Source organism: Castor canadensis, chromosome 16 (genome assembly GCF_047511655.1).
Source record: "Castor canadensis chromosome 16, mCasCan1.hap1v2, whole genome shotgun sequence".
NCBI lineage: Eukaryota > Metazoa > Chordata > Mammalia > Rodentia > Castoridae > Castor > Castor canadensis.
This window is the reverse complement of record NC_133401.1, coordinates 5,556,787-5,571,330: the sequence shown is the minus strand read 5'-3', so window position 1 is coordinate 5,571,330 and position 14,544 is coordinate 5,556,787. Positions and strand designations below refer to the sequence as shown.

Here is a 14,544-nt window from a genome sequence, read left to right as displayed (position 1 = left end):
GGGGCAGGGTGTGTGTGTGTGGAACAACTTTCCACTCTCAATCTCAGTACTCTCAGACCAAATTCCTTATGATGCCACACACTGTTGGGCTCACTCCTTGTTACAGAGGCTAGGACCACTGACCACTGTGCCCTCCACCCACCCCTTGTCATTGCCTGCAGGTCTGTGTCAATCACTCACCCCAACCACGACTGTCCTGCATGGTCAACTCCACACCCAGTGAATATAGTGGACAGCCCACAGGGATCTCCACTATATACATACAGAGTATGTATGTATACATACAGAGTGGTGCAGAGTACTTCTGTTCCATTATTTTGCACCCACTCTCTCATCAACTGTTTAACTAGAGTTTCAATTCTCATTTTCCAGAATGAATAGAATTGCCATGTCAGAGGCTTGGTGGAGGTTAACATTTGGAGAAACTGGCAGAGTAGACCTTTTCTGCCTCTTTGAACAATTTTGTTTCCAATTTCCACTATTCAACTTTTTTGCTCACAACTTTTGTTCTGCACACCATGCCCAGCGCTCGTGCATCCTCTCTACCCAAGACTGTCACCAATAAGAGGCTCCTTTTCCAAGAGGGACTAGAGGCAAGCAGTGATGTGGCTCTCCAGGGATTTCTTGCCTCTTGGCTCACTCTTGCCTTCCTCAAGAACCCAGCAATGGAATCCAAATGACAGCAAAGGACCTGGGAATACACTTCTGAATAACCAAGGCAGACACCCAAGTGGAGGTGCTCAAGCCTTGTTTTCCCACCAAAGTTTTATCTGCACAGGAACAGCTCTGTGTTCACTTGCCCATCACTGTTCCTCTTTCACAGAGTGAGTGCCAGGCATGGTATGTGGAACAAGAGTTGTGAGTGTGTCACAATCCCAGGCAGAGGAGTCTTGGCACTCAGGAAGGAGAGAATAGAGGCATCTTCAGATCTGGGGTATTGAAATTTTTCCTGGTGGGTGATGCTTGGCACTGGACCTTGACATCACAGACACAGACTGGACACCCCACACTAGCCTCCCTGTTCCCTTCTCTGGTCCTCTCTTATGAAGGGCATGGTTGCTTTGTCCCAGAATGGAGGGTAAAGAAATATCTAGTGATGCATGGTCTGGAGTCCATGCCTGAGTGCTTTTGACTTGTCCAGACAGGGCCGTTTACCTCCCTCATCTTGGACTCTTCTACATACATCCCCAGCCAAATGCATTGACGCTCATTTCCAAAGGATAAATGTTGCACAATGGCTGGCAAGAAAGCTGATGTGACAATGGTATGATGACAATGACCATAAAACCCCCACGACCTCATTATGACCTTCATGACATTGTGTGATGAGCATGATTACCAGTCACCATTTTGCTAACGAGGGAACCCAGGCAGAGAGAAGCTTAGCAACCTATCCAAAGCTACCAGATCAGTAAAAAGCAAAGCTGAACTCAGTCCTCAGCAGCCCCCAACACCTGCATTTTTTATCACGAGCTGTGCAGGTGTTCTTTAATGTCTGAGTATTCACTAGAGTGATTTGAAAATTTTTTTGACCCCAAATTCACTCTCTGAATTGAAAAGCCACCTCAGCAAATTAGACAAAAGTGTTGAAGTTGCACTTGAGCCTGGGCAAAGAGGACATAGCCCCCTGCAGTTGCATCTGTTGTTATATCATGGCACGCTGAGCTCATGCTGCTTGAATGTGCTGTGTTACGGATCCTGAGGTTTTCCCAAAGGCTTTGCTTTTACGGCCCCCCAGTGTTTGCCTCTGCTAGGCTCTGGGAATCCTCCCAACGGCTGTGCAATTTTCAGAGGACCTTCAGAAGCTTTATTGTATTAGTTCACTGTTTATTTACGCCACAGCCATAATGGTCATGTAGGAGAAAATTAACTCACATCTGATACCTTGCGGAATCATTCCATTCTGCGCACACATGTAATTGTTTCATTAAATCTCAAATAATTAAATAATCAGGTTTAAATGTTTTGTAGTAGGCATTTAAGAAGGTTTTTAGAGGGCATATTTGCCTTCATCGTTAGGGACTGGACTAAGCGTTGCATTATTGGTTTCCCCATTTAGAATAAATGGATATAGATGCCCACTAAACAAAAGGTCATGGTCTACCACCCTTTGGATTAGATTTGAGTAAGAGAGATGTCCTCATTTATCTAGCACCTAAGAGTCATCCATCTCCAACAAAATAAGAAAATTGTAAACCCTATGGGCAGGGCTTGGTTGTACATCTGTAAGTGACTCAGGAGAGGGTAGGAAGGTCAAGTTCCCGAGAAGTCTCCAAAGTACCTTTCTGGACTCTGAACAAGAGCAGAGGGCTCAAAAGGAGCAGCTGTGAACCAAGCACTGGTGGCTATGCTTGTAATCCTAGCTCCTTGGGAGTTTGAAATCAAAAGGACTCTACTTCAACCAACAGCTGGGCACAGGGTATGTGTCGGTCATCTCTAGCTATGTGGGAGGCTGAGATCAAGAGGATGGCAGTTCCAAGACAGCCCAGGCCAAAAAGTTTGGGAGACCTTGTATCAATGGGAAAAAAACCAAGCATGGTGGTGCGTGCTTGTCATCCCAGGAACGAGAAGTGTAAAATAGGATTGTGATCCACGCAGGCCTGGGCAAAAATTGAGACCCCCATCTCCAAAGAAACTATAGAAATAGGACTGGAGGGCTGGCTCAGGCAGTAGAGGGCCTGCCTAGCAAGTGTGAGTCCCTGAGTTCAAACCACAGTAACATACACATCAGATGTCATTGCTTTTTCCAGGAAACACTAGGATGAGTGTTGCTCTCCTGCTGTTATTTGCAGTGGTGTATCTATTGTGAACAGTTCTCCATCATGCCCACTTGTGAACACAATAGGATTGTGCTTGCATCATTTCATGCTTGGATGTTTCATTTACCTTGGAAAAGGGGCATAGAAAGGAGGCCTGAGAGCTGTGTACTCGTCCTCTAAGGGCCACTGTGTGCAAGAAGGACTTGGGGAGGCCCTCTGAAAGGCAAAGCATGGAAGCAAGCCACCGAGAGACCTCACCAGCTGCTCACCAGGGAGCAGTCCTGAGGCACAGGGCCCTGCTGAGCCCACCTTGAAGGTCAGAGGGCATGGGGTCTGCACCGGATGGGGAACGGGAAGAGGCCATACAGTGTAACCAATGGAAGCTTGATGTTTTCTTGTCTAACTTACCATTGTCCACATTATATAGAAGCTGGGAGGAGCTGGTGATAATAAGAAACACCCAGGGTCACCTGGGTGAGTCAGAGAGGAACAAGAACTGAGACACACATCTCCTGCTTCTTGTCTATTTTTTCTTTCCTCACACTTAGCTTCAGCATTTGCCTCCTGAGCCACATTGGCTTTGGCAACTTCTCAGTGGGACACCTGAAAAAAGAAATACCAACATGCTCTGGATATAAGGATTCCACAGGACTCAGGAGCTAACACTTGTAGCTCCCCGAGCATCATAGAACATTCTTCTCTCTGGTGCACGTGTTTCAAAGTGAAACCTGTGCAGGTGTCTGGTCAGCAGCACAGCAGGAGCAGAACAATACGGAGGTGGAGCTCATGGGGAAGGAGAAACTTTACCGAGAGTGGTGGATAAGGCTGGGGATAAAAGTGGGTCTGGAATCGTCACATTTTTAATTTTCTCCATGACACTTTTACATCGAGTCTTCTAAATGTTGCCAACTAATTAAAACACTCATGTGCACACACACGCACGTGCACATGCACACATGCGTACACAGGCACACATGTGCGCGCGCACACACACACACACACACACACGCACACTCTATAGAAAAGCACACCATGTCCTTGTGCCAAACTTGACCCAGGAGCCATCAGTTTGCTTTCTGTATTTAGTCCTGTTTGGCAACTGTTATCTCTGAGAGCAAGGGGTGGGGGGGAAGGCAGCAGAGGCCAAAAAAACAAAACAAAACAAAAACCAAAAATGGGTAAATTACTATTAATTGTTTGGCTCATTGATGTAGACAGGGTGAATTCCGGGTGACCAGAAAGTTTTGTGTACCCTCCTATGTGGGAAGCTCACCATCAATATAAAGAAAGCAAATAATCTTGTGCTCTCCGTTTGACGCATTATATCTCCTTTCTAGGTGGCAGGCTAAATTAATGCATGAGACTTTGATGAATGTACAGATATTTACCCAAAATGCAAACACAGCAGAAAATGAAGGGGACATAATAAATCACCTTTTCCTTAAGCAAACACATCTCTAAATCTGGTTTGCAATGGTCTGGCCTTTCTATTATTCATCACGCACTGTATCAACATAGCTGGAGTGTCTGCCTTCACCCCTTGCAGGGAGTGAGCTGGAAGAGGAGGGTGCCTGGCAGGGGGCGGGGTTGCTGGGGAGTAGCTCACCTTTTCTTGTTTTGGAAGAAAGAAGTAGGATTCTCTGTGTCTTCCTAGCCTCATATCTGTCATTCTGGAGGCATCTTGACAGAATGCATTCAGAGGAAAGGCCTCTGGGGGCTTCCAGAGTTGGTCCTGTACATGGGACCATGTCTACATGGGACGCCCCCCTTAGCATATCCAGGATACACAAACATCTGCCTTGGTGCATGTTCACAGCAAAGCGCTCCAAGCAAGGGAGGAGTCTGGGCTGGGAGCTCCCAGCACCTGCTGGTACCTGCTTCCTTGCCTTTCCCTTCAGTTCTAGCTTCTCTGTGTATGGTGTGTATGCAAGAAAAGTCAGGTGGAAAGGAATGAAGGAGAGGAAGCAAACCATACTCTTCCTTTACCCATATTCTGAAGAACCAAGGTGTGGAAAGAATTTTGAACTTTCTGCTCCTATCCTTGCATGGCTCCCAGCTGTGTCTAAAGAGAACATTTCTGTGCCATTTTGGAAGGAGCTGTCACTTTTGAGGGAAAGCCAGGACCTCTTCCTCATAGATGTTCATGGTCACTGTCTAGATTCAGACTAGTGTTTGAGGATGCACACCTGGCATTTGCAGGTCTTGGGAATACTCTCGTCGAACCCTATTGGATCTGGCCAGGTTATATTCTATTGCTGAACTATGGTCAGGGAAATGCATTGCTCTGACTTTCCAAGCTTGATCTCAAAGAGGGTTTGCTCATTTACTTGTTCTGCCTGGTCTCCATGTATAGCTGAGCCTGGTACATGGGGTAGACAATGTGGTGTGCTGTTCGTGTTCCCTGTCAGCCCTGAAGGACTTCTCCCTCTTCTGCTGGGAGGGCTTACAGATTTCAGTCCTTGGTTCTTCAGAAACTGTGAGTGGCTATAGAGAGCTGCCTTGCTGAAATTCCATGGTAGGGATGACTTTAGGATAGCAAAGAAAAGAGAGTGTGAAATTCCAGTCATATAACTGGTGGTGGCATGGAAAATCACCAAGTCTTTGGTTGGTAGAATTTCTAACATGAGTCTCAAAACCGAGGACCAGCCATGGAAGCAGGAAGAGGCTGCAAATGCTGGTGTGCTCCCGTCGCACTTGGATTTACAGCATCTTATTACACTCTTCTGTTATCTTAATTCATTGCCAAACCAGAGAACACTAAGCTCTTTCAGTTAGATAAAAAAGAATCACTTGCATATCCCTTACAGAGCTTCTGTTTTCAAATTTCCCAGCTGGAGCAGTTTTAGTATTTAAAACCAATTTGTTATTCAAAAAGCAGTCCAGAATATCATTCAAAAATGGATTGTAGCAGCTCATAAATATAATCTATAAACTTATCAGCCCCTAATGATATTATCAGTATAAAATGAATATACCAATTCACTGGGGATTGAGTAATAGGCTTATAAAAGGAGAAAATAAGAACGGACTCAGAATAGACCATGCCTTCTTCCTGTGAGTGGTCCATTGATTCCACAACACCCCACACAAAAAGAACCATCTCCTGTTAAAAACCCAAACAAAAGAAATGCTTAGATGAAGGCGCCAACTGTCCTGACCGTGAAATCCCACACACCTCCACAGTCACACTGAACACAATTTTATGTGTTTGTTTTCTATGGGGGACATCATGATATCACTCATGAGGTAAGATGGGTGAACGCAAACAATGTCAAAAAACCTTTAAACTATGTCTACAAAAAGACTAAGTAGCTTAGTCTTGGCACTCTGGCAAAGTCTTGTTCTGAAATTGAATCCCAAAGCCTTCTTCTCTGTTGGATCAAAATAAGCACCAGTAGCTCACACCTGTAACCCTAGCTACTTAGGAGGCAGAGATCAGGAGGATCATGGTTCAAAGCCAGCCCAGGCAAATAGCTCACGAGACCCTATTTCAAAAATACACAACACAAAAAAAGGGCTGGTGGAGTGGCTCAAGTGGTAAAGCACCTGCCTAGCAAGAGTGAGGCCCCGAGTTCAAAACCAGTACCACACACACACACACAAAAATGAAGCAGTTGCTGTATATTCTGCTTTTCAATATGAGACTTCTGAGATGTGATTGGTTTGGGACTTTAACAGTTGGACAAGGCTAGAAATTTCAGAGTGAGATGTGGCCTTACAAATTATCCTCTCGTACTATTTTTATAAAGGAAGAAATGGAGGCTGGGGTATGACAGATGCTTTGCTTAAGGTTGATTGTGAGGTAGCAGTGAGGATAAGAGTTTAAACTAAGATCTTATAACAAACCCAGACTCTTGTCTATCACACTCAGCACATGTTTCTCTCTGTTCACCTCCATGGATAAGTCACCTGAATTTTTTACATACTTGTAAAACTGGATGACATTCTCTGTCATGTTGGTTTCACAGGGATCATGGGAGAGCTCGTGCAGACAAGAAACAAGACAGGATTTAAGAAACTATTAGGTCTCATGTTAAAATAAGAGATTATTACATGGGGTCATTTCCCTATGAGCTGGGAACCTCTCAAGGGAATACTGTGCCTTTCATCCTAGTATTCCCAGATCCAGGGCTAGTTATGGCTGTATTAAGTCAATGCCGACCCCTCACTGGGACCAGTCTAAGATCCTTATGTCAGGGGGTTCCCAGGTGTTCTCTGCTGGGCAACCTGGGAAATGAGGTGGTTTCCATGGTGATCTCAGCTCTTACCTTCCAGAGCAGGAAGCTGTCAGAAAACACTAGAGGACATCTAATATATGGTAAGTTCAGAGCCTTACCAAGGATTCTCCCCAAACACTCCTTCTTGAGCTTTGAAAGCCCTCATTTAAAGAGGCCATTATTTTCATAGAGGCATGGTGGGGGTAATTTCTATTTGCGTGTCTCTTTTATTTATTTACTTATATTGAGAAATGGAGTTCTGGTTGTCAAAGAAATCCACAGTAGAACCAGAGCTGATGACACCTGAAAGTTCTATCCAGATCTTTTTATTTTATTGTTGTGCTGGGTATCATACATTGTGGTATTTACAAAAGTTCTTACATATATCATAGTTGAATTCCCCCCTCCATCATTCTCCTTTATCCCTCCCTCCTCCCATTCCTAGAATACTTTCAACAGGTCTCATTTTTCCATTTTCATACGTGAGTGCATAATATTCCACCACATTCACCCTCCTACACTCTTTCCTTATATCCTCCCCCTGTCATTGGTACTGACTCCCACCCCCACCTTCGGAGGACCTGTTTCATACTCCTGTTTTCCGATGTTGTAAAAGAAAAAAATGTCATTTTTGTTTGTTTAAGATAGTTACACAGGGAGTTTCCTTGTGACATTTCCATGTATATATGTACTGTAACCCAAATTGGTTCATCCCCTCTATTTTTCTTCTTTCTGCCTTTGTTCCCTTCTTATGGTGATTTCAACACAGGAAGTACATCAAGGATATTCACCTTCTTAACTTCCTTCATTTACCCTCCCTCTGTTTCATGTGACCTCCCCTTAGTGTGACCTGTTTTTCATAATATATTTCACATATGAGAGAAAGCATGAGGCTTTTGGCTTTCTGAACCTGGCTAACTTCACTAAAGATGATGATCTCCAGTTCCATCCATTTCCCTGCAAATGACACAATTTCATTCTTCTTGTGGCTTAGTAGAATTCCATTGTGAACAAATACCACATTTTCTTAATCCATTTGTCAGTAGTGGGGCATCTTGTCAGTTTCCATAGCTTGGCTATTGTGAACAGCACCGCAATAAACATGGGTGTGCAGGTGCCTTTATCGGAGCCTGACTTACCTTCCTTCAGGTATATCCCTAGGAGTGGTATCACTAGATCATATGGCAGTTCTATTTCTAGTTTTTTGAGGAGCCTCCATACTGTTTTTCATAGTGGTTTTACTAGCTTACATTCCCACTTGATCTTTTTTTTTAAGAGCTGGCCAGCTACTGAAGCAATGGCTGTGGCCCAATAATGCCATTTCTCACTTTTCAGAAACGTGGGAGGTTTAAGTGATCAGCCAAGTTACCATAAAGACCAAGGAGTTCCCCAGGACTTCCAGGTGAAATACTTTTAGTGAACTTAACTCAAAATGCCATGAGCCTTCACTGTGTAATCAAGCTGCCACCCTGGAAGAATTAATTGCTGGGTTATCTAGTCCTCTAAAATATCTCCTATAGTCTATCTTAAATTCTACCAAAGAAACTCCACCCTTTAAATTAAGACTTTGATCACATTTAAAACCTCTGAAGAAACAACAGTTGGAGCTGTCATTAATCACATAAACTTTTGTGTATCAATCAGTTTCTCATCACTGTAATAAAATGGCTGACACACGCTCACTTTATAGAGAAAAGAGGTTTATTCACTCTCAGTCTAAATAGCCCAATGTGGTTTTGGTGAGTATTGCCCCTGAGCTGTGTCACTTCATGGCAGATAGCAAGGAAGGGAGCAAGCAATCAGATCACAGATCGGAGAGCAGAGAACTGAGTGGGGACAGGCTCAGGCTATTATAACAATCATTTCATGAGAATGACCAAATGGTTAAGTGATGACCAAATCTCTTCTGAGTTACACCCCTACTGCCCCAAAGACATTCCTCTTAAAAGTTTCCAACACTTTCCTGTACCTTGCCCGTTGGAACCAAACATCTAGCACATGGACCTTTTGGGGATGGGTATAATTTGCTGTGTGCAAATTATACCATGTAGCATGGATGCTTTTGGAGTTCTTACTGAGGAGACTGAGGAGGTATACTGCAAACCTTCTGAGTTCATAATAACATAAACGATGACCTCAAATTTACCAGTGGCCAAACCTATAGCAATGGTGGTCATTTTTACATGGACTATGGTGTTTAGTCCTCATGACCAACCAGAAGATGGAATTTGTATTATTATTTTACAAAGACAGACACTAAACAGATAAATGGAAACACAAGCCCAATGTCATGCTCCAAGAAAGCAACGAAGCAGGGGTTTGAGTCCGGGTGGCTCTTACCCTAGGGTCTATGCTCCTAAACACTTCTCAGTAGTGTTTGCAAATTCTTTTTTTTTTCAGACCCAGATGAGCAGAGGCTAAATGATCATGATACAATCTCTTCCCATATTTAGATACCACATCATTCTATGAATTATTGACCAACTATGGGTTTTCTCCTCTCATCTGGCTTTTTATGTGCTGTGCCTTTAACAGGAATATGTTCCCCTCCTTCAAACTCATCCTTCATCCCATCCCCCACTGCCAGCCCAATTCCTACCAAGCACCCATGTCCCAGAGTAGATGTGACTTCTGGGGCTTACCTCATTCCTCCTACCTGGGCCAGGTGGTCTCACACAAACTCTCCAGACACTCCAGGTATGTGAAGCTGCAGCTTTGCATGTCACAGCTGAGCCATGAGACAGTAAACATTTGCTTCTCATTGGTGGCCGATAAATACTGGGATGGTCAGACCATATCTGTCCTATTCAGCAGGTGTTTTCTGTATGTTTCCCCATGAGTAACAACTCCATTCAACCATGATCTATGTCGCTGCTCAGCTGAGGATGAGCGCTTCTGCTAATACCAGCTATGGAAGCATAGATATTAAATATTATAATGATTCAGAGATGATATTCAGAATGCAACGACCATCTGGGTATGTCTCCCAAGACCAGTCCAAGGATGAAGGTACTAAGACACCAGTGGAAAGACATTTTAGATTTATCATCACTTCTACTGTGCACACTAAGGTGGTACTGGCCTATGGTCTGGGGATCTCTCTCTCACCTCTGTACCACCTGCCTTACATATTGACATCTGGGTTGGATGTCGTTTGTGTACATAATTCGCCATAACTGGGATGTTTCTGTTAGGACTAAAATAGTCATGACCTGAGTTTTTAAAGTCAAAGTTTGAGAAACCCTTACAGTAATGGCGCTGCTATGTCAGCAGACACAGCTCATTAGGGTGTTTTAGTCTGCATTGTGAGGGTAATTCAGTAGTCACAGGAGCAATGAATTTAGGGAAAGAAAGGCCAAATCAGAAGGTCTGTCTCTCTAATGACATTATCTGGGGTCAAGCCATGTGCTCAACAGACAGGGTGGTTTCCCACAAATGGCCCAGCCAAAAGAAAGAAAAATACGTATCACAGTGAGCATGTCCACACTTGTTGAGAGCAGATATAATATGTAAAATTTTGCCTTCTAAGAGCCACAAGTGTGTCCAGAAAACAGAAACTACTCTAGGTAGGTTTGTCAGTTGAATCTTATAGTAGACCTTATAAATAGTGGGAAGTCAATCTTATCATTCCTCAGAGAAAACTTGGGAGGAGTGTGTGATGGATAGCCCCTTCCTGCCTCCAAGGCACACAGCCTAAGGAGCTCTGCAAAGCTTCTTGGGAGCACCATTTGGTTAGTTCTACCTGCCCCATTTGGGGCTGTGTGAAACTCATGAGCTCACTTGTATTGAAGATCCACATTCCCCAAGTACTGTGACTGCAAATGAAGTTTCTCATTCCATCTCCATAATTCTCATAATTCACAAATGGGACTTGCAATGCCTCCAATTACAAATAAAGAAAGCAGCACCCATACAGGACAAGTAGCCACAGTTATTGAGCCAGTATGAAACAGAACCAGGTCTTGAGACCCAATCCTTCAGAACACCAGGCTGAAAATAATGGGTGGGCTTTATCTTTCCCTTCTATTTTTCATTTTGCATCATGAAAAAAGGAAAAAGACCCCAATAGCCAACACTTATTTATTTGCATGAATCTGTCACAATCCTTAGAGTCTTTTTACAGCATAACGGGTGAGACTGTCACAAGGACTTCTCCAGGTTACTTGTCTCTTCTCTGTAAGACATACTCAGGTGGGGGCTTTTGAAAGCAAGTGCCACATGCTAGGCAAGTACCACCACACTGTATCCTCAGGCCTTGGTTTTTAAGACAGGATTTTGACAGATATCTCAGGCTAGCCTTGAACTCTAGATCTTCCTGTCTCAGCCTCCTGAGGGCTGGGATTAAAGTGTGCACCACCATGCCTGGTTTGGGCATTTTATAAACCTAAATCATTGTAGATTCCTTCCTGGGGCAAGAGAGTTACATGCTTATGTATTGTGGCCTGGCAGAAGTGGGGCAAAATGAGGGGTAGAGGAAAACACAATTATATCGTCCATGGGATAATATACTCCTTGTTGGTGCTAAATCAAATGTACAAGCTGTTATTGCCTTTGGAAATTTGATTCATTTTACTGGAAATTTGGTCAGTTTTATTCCAGGCATAGAAAATACAAATGCCAACAAGGGATTATTACAGATTTAGGGGGGAATGGATACAGACAGACTTATTTTCCTTTTCTTTTGATTTCTAAAACTTTATCATTGATGTTTTAAAATGGACTAGACTTTTAAAAAGAATTACAGTGAACATTTTGTCCTTTATAATATAAACTTTCTACAATGTCTTATTTAAATGTTAATTTATGTGCTATCTAAAAATGCTGTGAACTCTAAACTCATGAAGTATCATGAGATTATCAGGCATACATTTTTTTCTCTTAGGATATATTGAAATGTCAGCACTGTGGCTAAATTGTCTTAAATAAATTAAAAAAAAAACTTTTTTTTTTTGGTCATGACCTGGGGTAGTGGAAAAGGTTCTGTAGGAGAGTGTGAGGCAAGGAGGAAGATGTAGCTAGACAACTCCCACCTCTCCCCAACCCTGTCCCATTATTTTTGAAGGGCTGTGCATTTCTGAAATGCCAAGACGCCTGTCCTCAGGTGAAAGTAATCATGGGGCTTCAAAGCTACTCAGAAATGGGATTGAGATTGTTCAGTCTACTCACCAACCTCAAGGAGAGTGCTGACTGCCTTAAACAGCCACGCTGCTCTCTGGTGCAGCATCTGTACAGCACTAAGGGTAATTCTGCAGAGGGCTATCAACATTTGCTCCTGGGTAAATGCTTATCTCAGGGTTATAAGATAGTGGGTATACGCTGAAGGATTAGGTTTCATGACATCTTCAGGTTGGTGCGAAATGAGTCATTTAATTACAGAGTAGAGGGAAGGCAGCAGGAAGGAGACAGTGGAAATGACCTTGGTTTGCTTTCCAAAGACAAATAACAATAATGATAATTAGTACTGGTGACAACAGACATTTTTGAGTGCTTACTCTGTGCCAGGCTCTGTGTGCTGAGTGTTTTAAATAATACATCTTACTGAGTTCTCATGACAGCTGCAGTGGATCGTTACTAATCACCTACCTCTTAACCAGGACTGAGACCCTGGGCCATCATCTCTGGACTTCAGCAAAAGCTATGCTTAAGCTGCAGACTTCTCCATATCCTTTGGGCACCTGCATCCAAGGAAATGGTGGGGAAAAAGATTTTCTTATTATTTTTTTGTGGAGGGGGATTTGGGAGGTGTTTGTTGGTGGTCACCTGATACTGGCATGGGAGCCAGACCTTTGATAATGAAAATTTGCCCAGTAGAAAGCAGGTCTTGCGTTGGATTTGGTGGCTCACTTGTAATCCTAGCTATTCAGGAGGCAGAGATTGGGAAGATTGTGGTTTGAGGCCAGCCCGGGAAAAAGTTAGTGAGACTCCATGACAACAAGAAAGGCTGGGTATGATGGCACAAGCCTGTCATCCCAGCTACATAGGACGCTTTAGTAGAAGGATTGTGGTCTATGCGGGCCCAGGCAAAAAATATTGGATCCTACATGAAACATAACCGAAAGCAAAAAGGACTATGGGTGCGGCTCAAATGGTGGAGCGCATGCCTGGCAAGTACAATGCTCTGAGTTCATACCCAAATGCTGCCAGGAGAAAAAAAAAAATCAGGTCTTTAACATGCAAAGCTATTTGCAGAAAGTCTTTAGATAACTTTTCTCCTGCTAATGGCCCAAGTAGACTGTTAGCTGTGAATTGAGGAAGAAAAATCTAAGGACAGCCTGGAAGCACTGATATTTCACCAGAGTTGAATTATTACTTAGCTTATCAGGCACTGTAATTAAAATACAGAAAACTTGGGTCATTTGTTTTTATAGAGCAGATTTCAAAAGCACATTGTTTAAATACTCTCCTTTTCTTTATGTGAGGAGAGGGGGCATTAAAAGTTTATGCCCAGCCTCAAGGAATGCTACAGATTCATTAAATAAACACACAGTTGGAGGACATGCAGGAAGATGGTGAGTGGCAGTTTAGAATTAATGAAAAGTAATAAACATAACTGTCCACGAGTAAGGGATGGTCCCATCGAGGAAAATTACTTAAGTTGATTCAGGTGATGAGAGCTTCTGTTCGGTAAAGAAATAGCCACACTCTGGCCCCGTGCTGTGTTGTGCTGGTGTGTGTGTTCACTGTTATGTATATGCATATAATATATTCACCTGAGTTCTCTATATACTGTGTATGTATGTGTACTTATACACATGTGTATATGCATATGCATACATCTATCTATCTATCCATCTGTCTAACATCAACTAATGATTGTAAAACCTATGGAAGTGAGTTCTCCCCTTCTCCTACCTCCAGTTTCAGGTTGCTTGCTGATATCCAAATGGGCACATTGCCTTTGATGTTGCTGTAGGATGTTGTGACAAAGATGGGGCTCAGGTTACAGGTCTTTCTGAGTATTCTGTGTGTTTGAGTTTGAGTTGGCTCCCAGTCTAACAAAGCTAGGGAACCAGAGAGAGTTGGAAAAATGAAATTTTCTGTTGTTTTTTTTTTTGCTATATTGGGTCTTGAACTCAGGACCTACACTTTGAGCCACTCCATCAGCCCTTTTGTTTTTGTGATGGGTTTTTTCGAGATAGGGCCTCGTGAACTGTTTGCCAGGGCTGGCTTTGAACCACAATCCTTCTGATCTCTGCCTCCTGAGTAGCTAGGATTACAGGCATGAGCCACTGACGCCCAGCTAAAATGAGGTTTTCTTATGAATGAGGACAATATGATGAATGAATTATGATATTCTCTTAGCTGTTACTAAAAAAAGTAATAGGATTTCTCACAGAGATATAGAGTAATGAAGGAAAAGAAGGATTCAAAATGCTAAAAAGAGTCAAGAAGTCACTAGGAATCTCTTATAAGTACAGGAGTGGGGAGGTGGCACTAATGATGGGAAGAGGAGTCCTAGCCCTCTTAGAATTTGGAGGAATTTGGATACAGTTATTAAACCCAGTGAAACAGAAAGCCAAAACTGAGCAGTACTGCAAATCTGATGACTGAACCAGCTGTTTACCATC

The 14,544-nt window shown here is 43.1% G+C and overlaps 1 long non-coding RNA gene across 3 annotated transcripts in view; it reads right to left on the bottom strand.

Moving 5' to 3' along the window:
* The window catches only part of LOC141418234 (uncharacterized), a 125,920-nt gene that overhangs the window by 53,289 nt on the left and 58,087 nt on the right, over window positions 1–14,544 (bottom strand). For 2 of the 3 annotated variants that reach the window (XR_012442922.1, XR_012442924.1), the window contains exons 2-3: window positions 12,560–12,651; window positions 9,619–9,884 (exon numbers count right to left, since the gene is read on the bottom strand). This is a non-coding gene — a long non-coding RNA (uncharacterized lncRNA). The remainder of the gene's footprint in view (window positions 1–9,618; window positions 9,885–12,559; window positions 12,652–14,544) is intronic. The other variant, XR_012442923.1, reaches the window with a different exon arrangement.